Genomic DNA, 18,891 nt, shown 5'->3' with positions numbered 1-18,891 from the left:
TGGACGCTGGTATCCGGTGTCTATTTTGACCCCATTTAGATATGTGACACGATCTCTCTAGGCAAATACATTCTGATGTTATCAGTCTTACAAACAGCTCCTCAGGGTATTTTCTTCTCATTACTTAGTATGACAATTTCACAAAACCACAGCAATGTATAAGTTTCTGAAATTGCCATTAGCTTCCAGAGGGTGGGAGCTCAGGTGGTGTTTTCCTCCCTTGTGTCCTGGTCCTGTGCATTAATGCAGTTTCTGGCTTCCCTGGAGGACCCTCATGGACCTCTTGTCTCTTTCTTGGGAACTTAAATCGATTGACCACATGTCATAAGATGCTCAACCTGTACCGAGTTTCACCATTAATATCAGTAGAATTTAGTATCCACAAGGAGGACATAAATGATAAAGTGTTTAGTATCACAGCAAAATGGTGTTTGCCCACCACTTTTTGGACAAGCAGAAATCTCATGATTTCTATACTGAAAGAGGTAGTTTCCTCCCACAAGGGTAAGTCAGAAGGCTAGGACTTGGACCACATAAAAAAGAAAGGCTTTCACTTCTAACATAAGCAAAAGAGGTTGGTTTTTCCTTGCCATTATTTTCTGGAAGATTTAAATTTATAAGAAGCTCAGTAGCAATGTATACCAGCAAATCCTAGATGTTCAGCAGTACAACACAATCTGTAGACACAGCAAGAGATGAAGAGCAGACATTGAAAATATAAAAGTTTGTGTGCTCTCATGTATTTATTAAAGGACATAAAGTTGAATCCATCACTGGGTGGTCAAGAAATGGTATGGATACATCTATAATCTACCTAGCAAAAGGAAATTTTAGAGTGAAGGAGGCTCCTGTTAACAATTTGTACCAGAAAATAGGCGTAAACTGGGACTCTGTCAGGCAAAACAGAACATGACGTCACCCTGTCAAAAGAACAGCATAGTCTGGTAGACTGACCTTGGCATTAGTGTTAAGCAGACTTGTGTTTGAATTCCAGTTCCCCAGTTTATGACAAAACATTTACATGAGCATCAAAGGCCTCTTTTATCAATTTGACTTAATACAGACACCTTGAAAGTGTGGAAATACATTATTAAGATATCACATATAAAGCACACAGTTCACTGCAGGTATTCAAAATAGTGGGTCATGTTCCTATATTAATAGCCCTGTACAAAGAATAAAGCTCTTGCTGTTGCTGACCTCTCTGCATTTAAAGTTATTAACTTCAGCAAGTTAGATTATTATCATACTTTTCAACCACAGTGCTTTTTTGCCAGAAGAAAATGGACTTAATATATTCAAAATACTCAAAGAAATTAAATGTGAGCCAAGAATTTTGTATTCAAAGAGACCGATTTTTAAGTATAAAAGGTATAGAGAAGCTGTTATCAACATGTAAGAATTCAGAGAATATTGTTCCCATGAGAACTTCCTGAGAATCTACTAGAGAGCAAGCTTTAGGCAGCCAAATAAGCAGACATTGGCACAAAGACTTGTGATTAGCATTGAACATACAGTTACTTGGAGAACTAAAATTAAAAAGATTGAAAAGGAGAAAGCATAGTGTATAGTTACTAATATACACAGAGAATAGATTATGTTTGTGGGGGTATTATTTTATTGCTATTCTGAGACTATTGTAATTACAAGGTAGGGTAAAGTAAATGAACAGCTACTCTAAGTTTATATCTCCTAGGCCCTCAAGAACGATGATTCTTGGTTTGAAAGAAAGAAGATACATATATAAAATAAGGTCAATAAAAAATGACCTATTATGGATTTTGAGTTAGAAGAATCAGTATGATTTATGAAGTACTTTATCATGTAATATATGTATGTCTGTATTTACTAGCTCTGTCCACCAAAGAGGGCTAGAAGCAGTAACCAGCCAGGTAGCACTGGGCATCCCTAGTGCATGGATTGTGTTCTCTAAATACTATTACATATAAACAAAACCACCCTTCTTGGAAAAACATCTTCTAGGCCTACATAGAGAAATGCACAAAAGGAGCCTGGAACATCTTGTTATATCAAATTTCAAGGAAGTTAGCCAAGCTTGGGTCAGGTCGGAAGGACTCAGTCAATCTGAAGAAGCTCCTCCTTCCCAAAGATAAGAAAATTTGAGATTTTTCTTATTGGGAATGTAATCTGTTGAAACCTAACAAATATGCTTAAATCATCTATGAGTACCTGAAATTAATTTAGGGAGGATGGAACCCGATGGGGAAACAATTCTTTATCTTGCGAACTGGTGACTGAAGGGAGAGAACCAAGCATGTATTTTACATTTCCTGTGTGAACTTCATTACCAGACAGTCTGATAAGAGATAAAGAGGAATTATTGAATTAGAATATTTTGCAGTCTCTGGTAGCTCAGGTTCTTCACAGGTAAATTGTAAAGAAAAGAAAGAATGATGGCATTAAAAAATAAATTTAAAAAATAAATTTAAAATGAGCAAGACCAAATTATCGTGTGTAGAATGCAGTCTTGGGTGATAAAACTATAGAGAAATGCAGGGAAGTGATTAGTATGCAAGTCAACTTGTGGCTGCTTTGGTGGGATACAAAAGGTATGATTAGGACATAGCGTATGGAAGAGTTTCTGGGGTGAGATGGACAGACTTCTGTTATTTGACCTGTCAGGAGGTTATAAGGACATAATAATCTGTGTAATACCTTAGACATTTTTGGTGAGGTTTTAGTATCCGTGTTTTTTAATCTTATAATGCAAAGGAGGAAAATAGCCATTGGTCCCACTACCAGAGATTTTGATTTCATCAATGGGGAATTGTGAGTGATTGTTGAATCTCCACAGATGATTTTAATGTGTAAATACATTTTTCCCCTTTGCACCTACAATATGTTGAAATAAGTGACGAGATATTTGAACTTGTGAAACTCAGTCCAGACCAAATCAAAATGAATCTTTTGTGCCTTATTAAATCATTAGATATATATATTAAAGGTGTCTTAGGAGGTGACTAAGGTGACTTAGTCACATATAACATATGTGTGTTATATAACTTAGTGACATATAAGGTGACTTATATGATCATATTTGTTTTAAAGGACAACCATTCTGGTGTCACTGATTCTTTTGCATCAACAATTTAACCTAGAATTTCCTTAGTCATTTCCAGTATTTGTGGTCCCACAAAACTAAAGCCAAGTCCATTTGTTTCTAATTTTTATATATTTAAAAATATTCAAACATGCATTATATATATGTATACACATATATATAATATGAAATTTACACTGTATGCACTATTGCATATTAATATTTTATATAATTATATGTTCTGTGCTCCAAAACTTTAAATAAAGCCTCCCACAGTGACCCACTTCTCAAATTTCTTCAGAGTTTTCTAGACTCCCTTCATTGTAAAGGCTTTGCTGTTAACTAAAACATTTTTTCTCCTTACCCTGCTTGAAACATAAAATCCTCAATACTCTTACCTAGGGTTTGCCAGGTTGTATACTTTGCAAATGATCTAGATCCCTTTGTTCTCTTTTTTCTCACCATTCTTGTTCTTGTTTATTGGCCTTTCCTTATTTATTTAGGATTTCCTCCAGAGGATAATTTAGGAGAGAGAAATATGTTGGCATCCAAATCAAACTAATTCATGCCTATTACTGTTTTTATTTAAAAAGTCTGAAAGAACACTGAGCAGATCAAAATTTTTGTATTTCTGGCTATAAATAACCAAGCCCTTTCTGTTTAAACTGATGACAACATTTCATCCTTGGAGGAACCTTGATTTTAATTTTTTAGTAGATGTTGTAATAGTTTTGCATTTTTCTAATCATATTTTCCAATAGAAGGCAGCTGTTAAAGACACTATAAAACCCAGGCTCTTGATTTGGTACCCTGGCCTAACTAAACCAGTCTCTGCCATTATAGGTAATTGAGAGTTAATTTACCTGTCAACACTAATAATATAATAATTCTGTATCTTAAATGTTTTTAATCATACATTTATTATCCCTTTATTTCTATTACAATAAAATTATGATTCAAAGCAGTCTACTCTAGCATTGAACGACTCATTTGATTTTGCCATTTTCCTAAAACTATCACTGACAGTAACAAAAACAAAAACTCTTCTACATGCAGTTTATTTTGGGAGGGCACAGACCAAAGCTAACAGTAATCATGCATCCTAACCACAGACCTGCTGGTACCACAGCAGATCCCTGCATATAAAGGAAAGGAGACTTTAACTGTTTTTGTTCAATTATATGCACTGAATTGCTGCTACCAGAATGGAGATGTAGCACAGAAGAAAAAGAAGTTTTGTAAATTCCGGGTATTAAACTATGTGCCTCAGTGAATATTACTTCTTTTTTCTAAAATCAGATATTTAAAGCTAGAGTGGCTTGAACAAAAACATATTTTTTAATGTTTATTTATTTTTGAGAGACAGAGTACAAGCGGGGGAGAGGCAGAGAGAGAGGGAGAAGGAGAGAGAGAGAGAGACAAAGAATCCAAAGCAGGCTCCTTGCTCTGAGCTGTCAGCACAGAACACAACACAGGGCTCAAACTTGTGAACTGAAAGATCATGATCTGAGCCGAAATCTGGCACTGAACCGACTGAGCCACCCAAGTACCCCATGAACAAAGATGTATTTTGTAAACAAACTACTACATGTGTTCACAAAAACACACTTTTATTCTTGAACACATGTATCCAGTTATTTTTTTTAATTGTGCCACATAGCCACTTTTCTACTTACTGTGAATTTTCCCAGAGTCCATGGGCAGGGAAAATAAGATAAAAAATGAAAAAAAAAATATAATTAGTCAGTTTAGCTAATTAATAACTCTGGTAAGAGTTAAAGTTTAAACTTCTGGATAAAATTAGATTATTTAGTTTTTAACAGTCTAATTTTAACCTAATTTGTTCATAAGGTTTATTTGACAACCTAATTGTCAGGAGAAGTATGTTTATTTTCTGAAAATTTCTCAAATGTAAACAAAAATACCTTTATCTTTTATCCACTGAAAATAGTCATCCACCAAAAAGTCTCCTCGTAATTAATGGTCTAGAAGAGACCTGTGCATTACCTAACTCCTGTTTGCAATAAAAGACATTCCAAAAAAAATGAAGAAAGAAAGAAAAAATGAAAAAATGAAAAAAATTAACTCGCAAAATTTCATTTGCAAAAATATATTTCATATCACCTTCTACCCTGCAATTATCCACTATTATCAAAATAATTTCATAAATACCAAAGAAAATTATCTGAATCCCAACATCTTTATAGAATGTTTAAAAATAAAAGACAGGGGTGCCTGGGTGGCTCAGTAGGTTGAGCCTCTGACTCTTGGTTTCAGCTCAGGTCATGATCTCATGCTTTGAGGGTTCGAGCCCCATGTGGGGGTCCGCACTGTAGTATAGAGCCTGCTTGGGATTCTCTCTCTCTCTCTATCTCTATCTCTGCTCCTCTCCTACCTGTGTATTCTCTCTCTAAAAATAAATGAACAAATTTTAAAAAGAAAAATAAAATATAAAATAAAAATAAAAGGTAATTGTATAATTTTCACACAGATAAATTTGTGTTCTGTGTCAGAAGTCATTGCAACATATTAAATTATCTGCTTATTAATACAGGTTATAATATTCTCAATCTCAGTATTTACTATAAAAAAACTATGGTCAAAATGTAGTATATAAAAATCAAATCTTATGTAATTACATTAAGACATTTCCAAAAATTCAAAGCACGGATCCTCAAAAGGATAATTAGAAGACTTAAAAAGAAAAAAAAAAACAATCCTATAATATCTGAAGAAAAATTCATCTCCATTGCAACATATTAAATTTTTTTTCTAAACCTACTTTAAGGATATTCTATAGTCACATGGGTCCCATTTAATATATAGCAGGTGTTCAGAGATTTGACTATTTAAGATATAAAGTACAGGAAGTGCCTAAGCCAAATAAGCCAGGGGACTTGACTCTCCCTGACCATATGAGAGTTTCCCCCATGGCCAAATTTGCCTTCTGGAGCAAAATTCACCCTGAACTGAACCTTTTTGACTACACAAACTGGTTAAATTCTCTCTCCCTAAGTTAAGAGGCCTAAACAGATTGAGCAGCAGTTCTTTAAACAGTCTTGAAACCTACTGATAAGAAGTCATGCCTGGCTTCTGACATTAAAAGTTATTTGGCTGCCTCTTATTATAAGATGATCAGCTAATCTGTTCCCATATATGTTTGTAAAAGCTATGTCCCTAATGAATCCATATTGTTTTTCCTATGCCACAATTTACTATGGATCCAGCCCACCAGTATGGAACACAGCACTCACAACACAAAATACCTCTACTCTCTTTCCTCCCTAGGGTATATCTTTCTTGCTTCCTACTATTCCTTGATCATATCTCCCAGGGACCAAACAGACACTTGCTTATATGGCCACTTCAGGCGTAGTCATTGCTCTTGGTGATTTTGGTTTGCTAACTCACTAATTACTATGTACATCTCTTTAGTTCATCCAAATACATCTTCACAAAATCAGGTCTTTTTCTTCCTGTCCTGGCTCCAGCTGTTTTCAACCCATGGAGGGTAGTCAGATAACTATCTCTCTGTTATTAAATTAAATTAATTAATTTAATTTAAATGAAATCTTGTATTAATGTTATAATGAAAACAATTATTCTATTAAAAATAACTAATTAAAAATTAATACCTTTAAAGTGTGTTAAAGAAAACAAGTGAAGAATTTAAAATATTATATACCATAAATTGATGTTGGGATCTGTTTTTTTCAAATTGGCAACTGTGCCATGAGTTCTGAAAAGCTTACCTTTTTTACCACATAGATGGAAAAATTCATATAAGCTTTTCAAGAATATATACAGTACCACATTACAAATTTAATATTTAGCTACAGGAGAATATTTTATAAACAATGATTTTTTGTGTTCTTTGAACTATTCTCTATAACCATGTGAAAATAAGAAAACATGTAGGAGGGTTTTTCAAATATTAAAATATTAAAAAATAAAACCATGAGACCCTGGTTTACTCATTGTAAATAATTTTCAGACTGATCATTGTGGCCTACAACCTCCTTCTTCTGTTATTTCTGACAGATCTATATACTGCCTACAAGAGACTCACTTTAGACCTAAAGGCACCTGCAGATTGAAAGTAGAAAAATATTTATCATGCAAATGGGTGTCAAAAAAAAGTCTGAAGTGGCAATGTTTGTGTCAGACAAACTCGACTTTAAAACAAAGACTGTTGGGGCACTTTGGTAACTCAGTGGGTTAAGTGTCTGACCCTTGGTTTTGGCTTAGGATATGATCTCATGGTTCATGAGACTGAACCTCATGTTGGGCTCTGCAGTGACAGCAGAGAGCCTGCTTAGAATTCTGTCTCTGCCTCTCTCTCTGTCCCTCCCCCACTCGTGTTTTCTTTTTCTCTCTCTCTCAATAAATAAATACACTTAAAAAATAAAAAAGTAAAGACTGTAAAAAGACAAATAAGGTCATTATATAATTGTAAAGGGGACAATCTAACAAGAAGACATTACAGATGTAAATATTTATGCGCCCAACATGAAAGCACACAACTATATAAAACAATTTGAAACAAAGGTAAAGGAACTAATTGATAACAACACAATAATAAGGGATTGTAACACTCCATTTACATCCATGGACATATCATCTAAACAGAAAATTAACAAGAAAACAATGGGTTTGAATGGCAGGTGGGACCAGATATACTTAACAGATATATTCAGAACATTCCATCCTGAAACAGAATACACATTCTTTCAAAGTGCACATGGAACATCTGTTCTGCAGAATAGATCACATATTAGGTCACAAAATGGGCCTCAACAAATACAAAAAAATTGAAATCATACCATGCATCTTTTTTAGCCACAATGCTATGAAACTAGAAGTCAATCACAAGAAGAAAATTGGAAAGACCATAAATATATGGAGGTTAAACAACATGATACTAAACAATGAATGGGTTAACTAGGAAATCAAAGAAGACATACAAAAAAATTCATGGAAAGAAATGAAAAAGAAAACAAAAGGGTCCAGAACCTATGGGATGCAGGAAAAGTGGTCCTAAAAGGGAGTATATAACAATACAGGACTACCTCAACAATCAAGAAAAATCTCAAATAAACAACCTAACCATACACCCAAAGGAGCTAGAAAAAGAACAACAAACAAAACCCAAAACAAACAGAAGGAAGGAAATAATAAATATTAGAGTGGAAATAAATGATATAGAAACTAAAACAAAACAAAAAACACAATAGAAGAGATCAATGAAACCAGAAACTGGTTCTCTGAAAAAAAAAAAAAAAAATCAATGCAATTGATAAACATTTAGCCAGACTTATCAAAAAACAAAAGAGAAAGAACTCAAATAAAATCACAAATGAGAGAAATACCACAGAAATACAAACAATTATAAGAGAATATTATGGAAAATTATATGCCAACAAATTAGACAACCTGGAAGAAATGGATAAATGTCTATAAATATATAAACTACAAAAAGTGAAACAGGAAGAAATAGAAAACTTGAGCAGGCCAATAACCAGCAAAGATACTGAAATAGTAATAAAAAATCTCCCAACAAACAAAAGTCCAGAGCCAGATAGCTTCACAGGTGAATTCTACCAAACATTTAAGGAAGATTGTGTACCTATTTTTCTCAAACTATTCCAAATTGAAGAGGAAAGAACACTTCCAAATTCATTCTATGAGGCCAGCATTACCCTGATACCAAAAACAGATAAAGGCTCCACTAAAAAAGAGAATTATAGGCCAATATCCCTGAAGAACATGGACCCAAAAATCTCAATAAAATACTAGCAAACCAAATTCAACAAAACATTAATAAAATCACTCATCACAATCAAGTGGGACTTACTCCTGGGTTGCAAGTATGTTCAATATTCTCAAATTAATCAATGTGATACACCACATTACTACTATAAAGAACTAGCATTTGGCAAAGTACAACATCTGTTCATGATAAAAAGCCTCAATAAACTAGGTTTAGTGGGAACATACCTCAGACATAATAAAGGCAATATAGGAAAAACCCACGGCTAATATCATCCTTAATGGGGAAAAATTGACAGTTTTCTGCCTAAAGTCAGGAACAAGACAGGGATGTCCACTCTCACCACTTTTATTCAACATAGCTCTGGAAGTTCTAGCCACAGCAATCAGACAACAGAAAGAAATGAAAGGCTTCCAAATCAGCAAGGAAGAGGTCGAACTTTCACTATTTTCAGAAGACACGGTATTCTCTATAAAAACCCCAAAATGATCCACCAAAAAACTGCTATAAACTATAAACAAATTCAGTAAAATTACAGGATACAAAACCAACATAAAGAAATTGGTTGCATTTTTGTACACCAATAATGAAGCAGCCGAAAGAGAAATCAAGGAATCCATCCCATCTACAATTGCACCAAAACCAATAAGATACCTAAGAATAAACCTAACCAAAGAGGTGAAAGACCTGCACTCTGAAAGCTATAAAACACTGAAGAAAGAAAGTGAAGATGACACAAAGAAATGGAAAGACATTCCATGCTCCTGGATTGGAAGAACAAATATTATTAAAATATCTATACTACCCAAAGAAATCTGCACATTTAAAGCAATCTCTATCAAAATAGAACCAGCATTTTTCACAGACCTAGAACAAATGATCCTCAAGTTTGTATGGAACCACAAAAGACCCCAAATAGCCAAAGCAATCTTGAAAAAGAAAAGCAAAGCTGGAGGCATCACAATTTTGGACTTAAATTATACTACAAAGCTGTAGTGATCAAAACAGTTTGGTACTGGTACAAAAACAGACACATAGATCAATGCAACAGAATAGAAAACCCAGAAATGGACCCACAACTGTATGTCAATTAATCTTTGACAAAGCAGGAAAGAATATCCAATGGGAAAAAGATAGTCTCTTCAACAAATGATGTTGGGAAAACTGGACAGCAACATGCAAAAGAATGAAATTGGACCACTTTCTTACACCATACACAAAAATAAATTCAAAATGGATTAGAGACCTAAATGGGAGACTTGAAACCATAAAAATTCTTGAGGAGAACACAGGCAGTAATCTCTTTGACATTAGCCATAGCAACTTCTTTCTAGATGTCTCCTGACACAAAGGAAACAAAAGAAAATATAAACTACTGGGACCTCACCAAAATAAAAACCTCTGCACAGCAAAGGAAACAATCAACAAAACTAAAAGGCAATGTACAGAATGGGAGAAGATATTTGTTAATGATATATCTGATAAAAGATTAGTATCCAAAACATATAAAGAACTTATAAAAATTTAACACCAAAAACCAAATAATCCAATCAAAAAATGGGAAGAAGACATAAATAGACACTTTTCCAGAGAAGACATACAGATGGCCAACAGACACATGAGAAGATGCTCAACATCACTGACCGTTAGGGAAATACAAATCAAAAGTACAATGAGATCCATCACCTCACACCTGTCAGAATGGCTAAAATCAACAATGCAAGAAACTAGTGAGGATGTAGATAAAGAGGAGCCCTCTTGCACTGTTGGTGGGAATGCAAACCGGTGCAGCCACTCTGGAAAACAGTGTGGAAGGAAGTTCCTCAGACGTTTAAAATAGAACTACCCCAGGATCCATAAATTGCAGTACTAGGTATTTACCGAAAGAATAGAAAAATACCAATTCAAAGGGATACATGCACCCTGGTGTTTAATAGCAGTATTATCTCCTATTAGCCAAAGGATGGAAGCAGCACAAGTGTCCATTGACTGAGGAATGGATAAAGAAGAAGTGGTGTACATACATAATGGAATATTGCTCACACCGTAAGAAATAATGAAATCTTGCCATTTGCAATGACATGCATGGAGCTGGAGAATATTATGATAAATGAAATAAGTCAGTCAGAGAAAGATAAATCTCATATGATTTCATTCATCATGTGGAATTTAAGAAACAAAACAAATGAACAAAGGGAAAAAAAGAAGAGCAAGAGAGAGGCAAACCAAGAAACAGACTCTATAGAGAACAAAGCGATGTTTACCAGAAAGGAGGTGGGTGGAGGGATGGGTGAAATAGGTGATGGGTATTAGGTAGTGCACCTGCAGTGATAAGCACAGGGTGTTGCATGGAAGTGTTGAATCATTATATTGTACATATGAAACCAATATTACGCTGTATGCTAACTAACTAGAATTTAAATAAAAACTAAATAGATAAAGATCACTCTTCAAGATTGCAATATGGTTTTAGAAAAAGAAGACTGGTGACACAAGCTCTCCTGTAATTTACGAGGCGATTAGTGTACTTTTACTCATTAACGATTCAGGAAAGACACTCAGACTTGGATGGGGGTGGCATGGATTTTTAGTGTCCCAGTATTTCAAGGAACCACAGGCTGTATTTAATTCTGTCATAATCAGAAATCTTAAAAGTTTTAGAAGAATATTTCATTGTAATCTGCACATGATAAATGGCCAGAAAACACCAGCAATGAGGCAAGCTACTGTCTTTCAAATTTTGATCTGAAAAAAATGAATGTGCATTCACTCGAATGGGCAGTTAGGAAAAGCAAAAACTATTACATGTATTGTATTCACTTATAAATTTACCACATATAGATCATATCCTTTATTTATAAATATATAACTATAAAATTGTAACAAAAATAATTTACAAAAACACCCTGGAGCACAAGGGAAGGAAAGCATTACTCTGAAAACTCAGAGGGATAAAGGAATACCTTACACTATTTAAAGGCAGGAAACAAAACAACACCTTACAAATTGTGTTCGGCTCAAAAGTGATCAAGAGGTAACAAATAAAATGCAAAAGATAGTTATAAAAAACAAGATCGAAGGAACTAAAAAAAATTAGCTAAAATGAAGACAAAACATACTGCTCTTTAAAAGTATACAAAAATTTCATGAAACAAATGAAGATAATTATAGGCATTAGTGTGAAGATACGAACGCTGCCATATCTTAGAAGATATGATGCTGCCAAACACTGAAACATAAGTGTTAAAAAAAAAAAAAACTTGGAAAAAAGTCAGAATATGTAAAGAGAAAGAAAAAAGGATTATTAAGATAAAGGATAAAAAGAAAGAACCAATCTATAAATTAGAGTTGTACCTGGGTTTGCCAGATAAAATACTTCCCCTTTATCCTTCCTCCTCTCTCATTCCCTTCCTCCTTTTCTTCCTTCTTTCCTTCCTTCCTTTCTTCCTTTCTTTGTGGCTAAATTTTAACCCTAGTGTGCCAAAAAATAAAACCAACATGGAAGAAGCAGTAACTAAGATATAATAGAAAAATGAATTTCTAATCTGTGAAATTGACTACATAGAATGGACAGACATGATACTCCAAGAAAAAAATAATCATAGGGAAAAAAGACATGTCCTGGAAATTAAAACAAAACAATAAGAACGAGAAGGGAGAGAAGGAGGAGAGTGAAGAGGTGGAGAAAGAAAGATACAGAAATCCACAAGAGTGCTCTTTGTTTAGGCAATTTGGTGTAATTGACAGTGTGAATGAGACAGTTTTTAAAAAGAGAAGGATTAAGTATAACTCTGCCTTTTGATAATGAAATCCTCAGCTCCTTTCACTCTTACAATATCAGAATACCAATATCTGTGAACCAATGTTACATGTTCCTGGCAGGAAACGGGAGAATAGTTTTTGGGGAACACCAAAAGCCTAAGAAAAAATGTTCACATACTGATATTTTGAGATCCTCAGTAAAAAGAACCTTTTTTCCCTAACTAGAGTTAACCTCTAAGTCTCAATAACCAGTTAGAAGGCATAATGGTAAAGAAAACCCTATATTCAATATAAAAATATTAAGTATTTAGGTTAATATTTAGCTTAACAAGAAATATTTTTTAGAAACACTGTGTGAAGAAAACTTTACAACTCTCATGAAAGGCACGATAGTACAGATAGACCAAAAGGAAGACATACCCTGCTTCTTGGATAGAGTGACTGAATATTATAAACGATTAAAAAATATATATCCAGGGAAATATTCAAAAAATGTAGATTAGTTTTATCAGACATTAAGACATATTAGAAGTTTCTGTAATTAAGACACTTGGGCACTGGCATGCAAATACATGAATAGAAGAGAAAGCCCCAAAATAGACCCAAGTAAAGGAAATGTATTATGTTAAAGGTAACTCAAATACCTGAGCAAACATGGAAGGATGCCATAATAAATGGTGCTGGGCCCATTTGGGGGGGGGGGGGGTGGGCATGCGAAAAAGATGAAATCAAATCTATACCTTACTCAATACGGATGAATAAACCTCAAATGAATCAGGAATCTAAAGTCATACTGAAGAAATGATGATAGAAGACACTGTGGGTAGATTTCTACTTAATCTCGGTTTAGAGTAAGGCTTTATAACAATAACTCAAAATCTAGAGAAAAAAATAAGAAAAGGATAATCAATTACCTTACATAATTTTTCCCCACAAATGAACGACAGAGGAGCAACATGAGCAAAGTCGCAAGACAAATGACAAACTGAGAGAAAATACTTACAGCATATAGATGAAGGGCTAATATTACTAATGTATAAAGAACTAATAAAAATTGAGGGGGGAAATGGCCAAAAAGTCAAAGAAAAAGATATTTACAGATAATTCACAAATTACAGATAAAATGGCTCTTTAAGTATTTACTCATACTCATAATTTGAACTAAAACTGAACTCAGTCTGATTCTCATCTCAAAAATTGGCAAAAACAATAAAAATCTGACAACACAATCTGGTGTCTAGGCTTTTAGGGGGGAAACACACATTCCTGTATGTTGCTGGTGGGGATGCAAACTGGTGCAAACTTTTCGGAGTACAATTTAGCAGACTCGATCAAAATTACATATCCACATACTTTGTAATCCATGTTTAATAATTTATCTCAAAATACATATGCACAAGCACATTTATTATAGCACTGTATGTACCTCTAACATACTGGACACAGCCATAACCATGCCCACACATAGAAGAGTAGTTGAATAAAAATATGGGAAATATACATTGGCATGCAGCTGTATGAACTGATAGGGAGTGATTTCAGGTTCTATTATTACATGAAGAAAGCAAAGGGCAAACAAGTTTAATGCAGTAAATAAGGGGAAATAATAAAATATACATGCATCTGCTCATGTGTGCAAATAGAAACACAAGGGGGATAAAGTAGAAACTGAAGAAATAAAGTACATATGACAAGGGCTCATAAGGTCTGCAGGGGTGTACATAGAAACTGGGTGGAAAAAATGGAGAATGAAACAGATTAGATTGGACCATAGGAAGGATAGTGACACGACTCTGAGTAAATCTCTTTATATATTTCTGACTCTTACAATATGTTTATGTTTTACACATCCAGATAAATAAAATCAATAGGAATGGGGTTCAGAGCCTGAAATGGAATAAAAACAGAAACAAATGAACCTGGCTGTACTGTAAATGAATAATATAACTCATTGAAGGGGCAGGAGGAGAATCAATGTAAATAACCTTGAAAACAATATTTTGACTGTATTCTCTAAGGCTAATCATAAAAAAGAACTATACGCAAATATTGTACTCTAGTTGGTAGGTTTGTTTATTGCAGAGATATGGATTAGCAATTTTGAAGCTATTTTATGCATACTCTAGGTTTGAGCAAATAAGAAAAATGTAGTGCATAATGAGAGTCATGTTTCTCATTACTGTAGAAAAGAGTTATAAATAAGGAAACAGGGAAGGCTAAAACATGTGCTGTGGTGATGTTAGATACACATTGGAAACATCAGTTGTCCTGTGGTGATGTTAGATATACATTGGAAACATCAGTACTACGTCATAGTTTTATACACACCCACACACACGCAGATACAAACACACACACACACACATATATAGATATATATATAGAGATATATAGGTATATATAGATATAGATATCTGCACACATCCCTACCTACATACTAATTTTATGCTCTACCTTCCATTTTAAGAAAAAAAAAAAACTAATGGGGAGACTGTGTTTCTCAAAATCAGTAAAACAAAAAAGATACAATATCTAGATTACAGAAATTCAACACAGGTGTAAGTCTAAGAAAATCAGCAGGAAAAGGGTAAGGGGAAACACAAGAATGAGAGTTGTTTATGCTTACTGATGAACCAGTCCAGATAGGAAAAGAAGATGCAGGAGTCTAGGAAAGATGTCTCTAAGAAGGAAAAGGGACATGTTGGATTGTCTGATATATTTTGTCCATATGGAGAGGAGTTTTACACCTCTGACAGAGATGTGAACAAATTATTACTAGATAGAGAACAAAACATATGAAAAAATGAGGCAATTATTAACTCTAATAAAATTTATTTTTTATTTTACTTTTTAAAATTCCAATAAAATGTAAAAGATACAGTGGAAGGGACAATTAATCATAATTTTTGACATTTCTCAATAGTAATTTTGAATCTGTGTTTCCCGGTCTCTCTGCCCCTCCCCACGCATGCTCGGTCTCTCTCTGTCTCTCAAAAATTAATTAATTAATTAGTTAATTAAAAAATAATCATTTTGGATGCAAATTTTAAAGAATAAGAGGAACAGGACTTTGAACCTACAGCTTTATGTCCAGTCAAACAAGAATTTGAAAGGCAGGACATAATACAATTATTTCCAAACACTCATGGTGTCAGAGGATTAGCCTCATAAACTAATCACAATGAAGATACTTTTGGATGAAGTTCACAGGCAAGGGAAACAAATCCAGAAGATTAGGGGAAAGATAAGGTAAATAACAGTAAATAAAAAGCAGTGCTTTTTAAAATTAAGGACAAGTACTATAAAAATCAAGAGTATATAACTTTAAGCCAGCAGAAAAAAAATTCATCTATTCCATGGAAAACAGAAATAGAAACAATAACAAAACAGTACGGTAAGTAGAAAATATGCAGAAAGACAGAAATAAGTGTTAATTTATATTAGCGATTACTGGCTGTCTATTATTGATTAATTCACCCATTGAGATCTAGAGACTCCTAGACAGAATAAAAAATAATATTGAACCAGATGCTGCTTTTAAGACACATATAAGAAACAATAATAAAACTTAAAATAAAAGAAGGAGGAAAAAAAATGGGCTGAAATGAACCAAATGACACCAGAATAGGAATCTTAAAATCTGAAAGAAAAAAAGGGCAAAAAAACATCATGAGAGACAAGACAGTTATTATATGCTTATAAAAGGAAGAGTAGGAGAGAAAGGTATACCTGCTATATAGCCAAGCACCTAAAAAAAATCAGCCTCAAATATATCAAGCAAAAATGTAGGGTGGAGAGATTTAAAAAAAATTTTTTTTTCAACTTTATTGTAATACAGCTGACAAGGTAGAGAGATTTTATTAAATCTAGATCAGAGTTTGGCAAACTAGGTACTGTGAGCCAAAAGCTGCTGCCACCTATTTTTGTAAATAAAACTTTACTGGATACAGCCACCCTCATACATTCATATGCTGTCTGTGGATGCTTTAGCGTTATAATTAGAGTTGAGAAGGTATGAAAACCATTAAGCCCCAAAGAGCCGAAAACATTTACTATGTGGTTCTTTAAAGAAAAAAAGTTGCCATCCTCTGATATAAACAATACAGCTATTAAGTTCAAGCTCTGAGATAATTTATAAAATTCTATACTCAACAATCAGAAAACGTACATTGTTTTCAAGCACACATAGAACATTTACAAAAAGAGATCACATTCTAACCCACAGAAAGGAAAGCCTCAAAAATAAAAATTAAAAAAAGCAAGATTTTGATATTACAAAATTAAATTACATACTCATTTTGTGTGTGTATAAAAACCCAGTAAGATATAAAATAATCTCTGGGTTTCAAAAAGTAATAAACAATCAAATAGGAACTGGTAATAGTTGGAGTTCAATACTATAGATATTAATGAAGACAAACCAAGTGAGAACAGGAAAAGGTGACTTATTTAGAGATTGCCATCGCCAGGGACTGAACCATCATGACTATTTTGTCTAAAAATTCAAATTATTCATAGTACTTCTTACGTATTTTAAAATTTTTATTCTATCTGAAATGTCACTTTATTTTTCAATATTGTTGTTGCTAAATTACGTCTTGACTTTTTTCTGCTGACCACTGTCTCCAGAGCTTTGTCTGTATCATTAGCCTCTAAAAATAACAGCTTTTTTTAAAATTACTGATGCCATCTAATCTGTTTTCTGTTACTAATTTGTGTCACGTTTTTATTTCTACTCTTGCTTTCCTTGGGCTACTCTGCTGTTTTGTTTTGTTTCCCTTCAAAATCCGTAAGTTACATATTTAGCTTAATTATTAATTTTTTCTTTCTTTTAAAAATACATATTATTACTTAAATCTTCTTCAAGATTTCAGGTTTTACAAAGTAAGATGCTAACGAGGAATATAAAGTACTCTCTTCATTTCTGTGCTTAACCAGATGCAGTATCTTGGCACTTTAAGGGATTTATTTTTTAATTAATTCATTGTTTCCTGCACTTTTCCTAACACAGGGAAGTTTCCATAGCATTGTAATGCCAGTTTTTCTTTAAAGTTACGCTACCAGGAGGTGGTATAAAATGTGTACTCCATACCCACACTCAGAGGTATTCATTTTTCATTAATGTGATATTTTCAACCTTTCTGAGGATGTTCAAGATAAGATTCTTAAAATTAAAGTATAAAGAAAGAAAAAAAGATGAAGACATATCCAAAAAGAGAAGGAACTGATGTTTCAATCATCTTCATTGTGTCTCACTTTTTAAGTATGAATACACAGCTAAGATCATCTAGGAAATACACAGAAGAGTAGAAAAGAGGTGTCTCAAAATGAAGTCTTTGCAAGCAGGCCTACTAAAAAACAGCCGCGGTTTAGAGCACGAAGATAGAGACCTATATCCCTCAGACACCCTGGATTAAAATAATGGCTTCGTCTCTTAGTAGCTGTGTAAACTTGAGTAAGTCACTAAGTTTCTCAGTTTTACAAAGATTATTCTCAACACTTCCTACCTAATAGGTGTTTTAAGGATTAATTAAATTAATCCACATAAAACATTTATTTGAGTACTTGGCAGAGGGTATCAATTATTATAATTTTTATCTCCCCCTTCAGTACAAATAAATCTATCTATAGCAAACCAAATTCATAGCAATATCCATTGTTGTGAATTTCCTGATTGAATTTATCTGTCCTACAAAACTGTACATCAACTGCTATCCTGCCTATTGATAGTTAGTCTAGAGTTGCACTGTTCATTTTACTAACCACTAGTCACATATGGCTATGTAGATGTAATTTAATAAAGTTACATAAAATTTAAAATTCTGCTGCCCAGTTATACTTGCCATATTTCATATGCTCAAAGGTCATTAGTGGTTAATAATTACCATATTGGATTATCACATGGGCAATTCTCATGGGTAGCACTGATACAGAGAGACACAACGTTAGGCTGAACCTATCATAATGGGAGATATTGGGGAGTTTGAAATTTGAATGGAGAAACATGGAACCCTGTAGCAATTAGGAACAAGTCCATTGTTATCAATACCCTAAAAAGAATGCCACAAACTCCTAATGCTGGGTGTGAAGAGATAGCCTCATTATCTGGTTTCCAAAGCATGGGTTTCCATCAATTCTCTAGATTCTTCAGTGCACCTTACCAAGTAATAAGGCAAGCTCTATTTAAGTTGCAAAGGTCTTCTTCCAATGAGTTGTTCTACTTTTAACTTTACTAACGATGTTTTCCAACTGAAAAAAAAATCTGCATTTTTATTAAGTTGAATTAGCCTATGTTGTA

This window comes from Panthera pardus, unplaced genomic scaffold (genome assembly GCF_024362965.1).
Source record: "Panthera pardus isolate Hobbes unplaced genomic scaffold, ASM2436296v1 HiC_scaffold_6, whole genome shotgun sequence".
NCBI classification, from domain to species: Eukaryota; Metazoa; Chordata; class Mammalia; order Carnivora; family Felidae; genus Panthera; species Panthera pardus.
The sequence above is the reverse complement of the archived record's forward strand: the minus strand, read 5'-3'. Positions refer to the sequence as shown.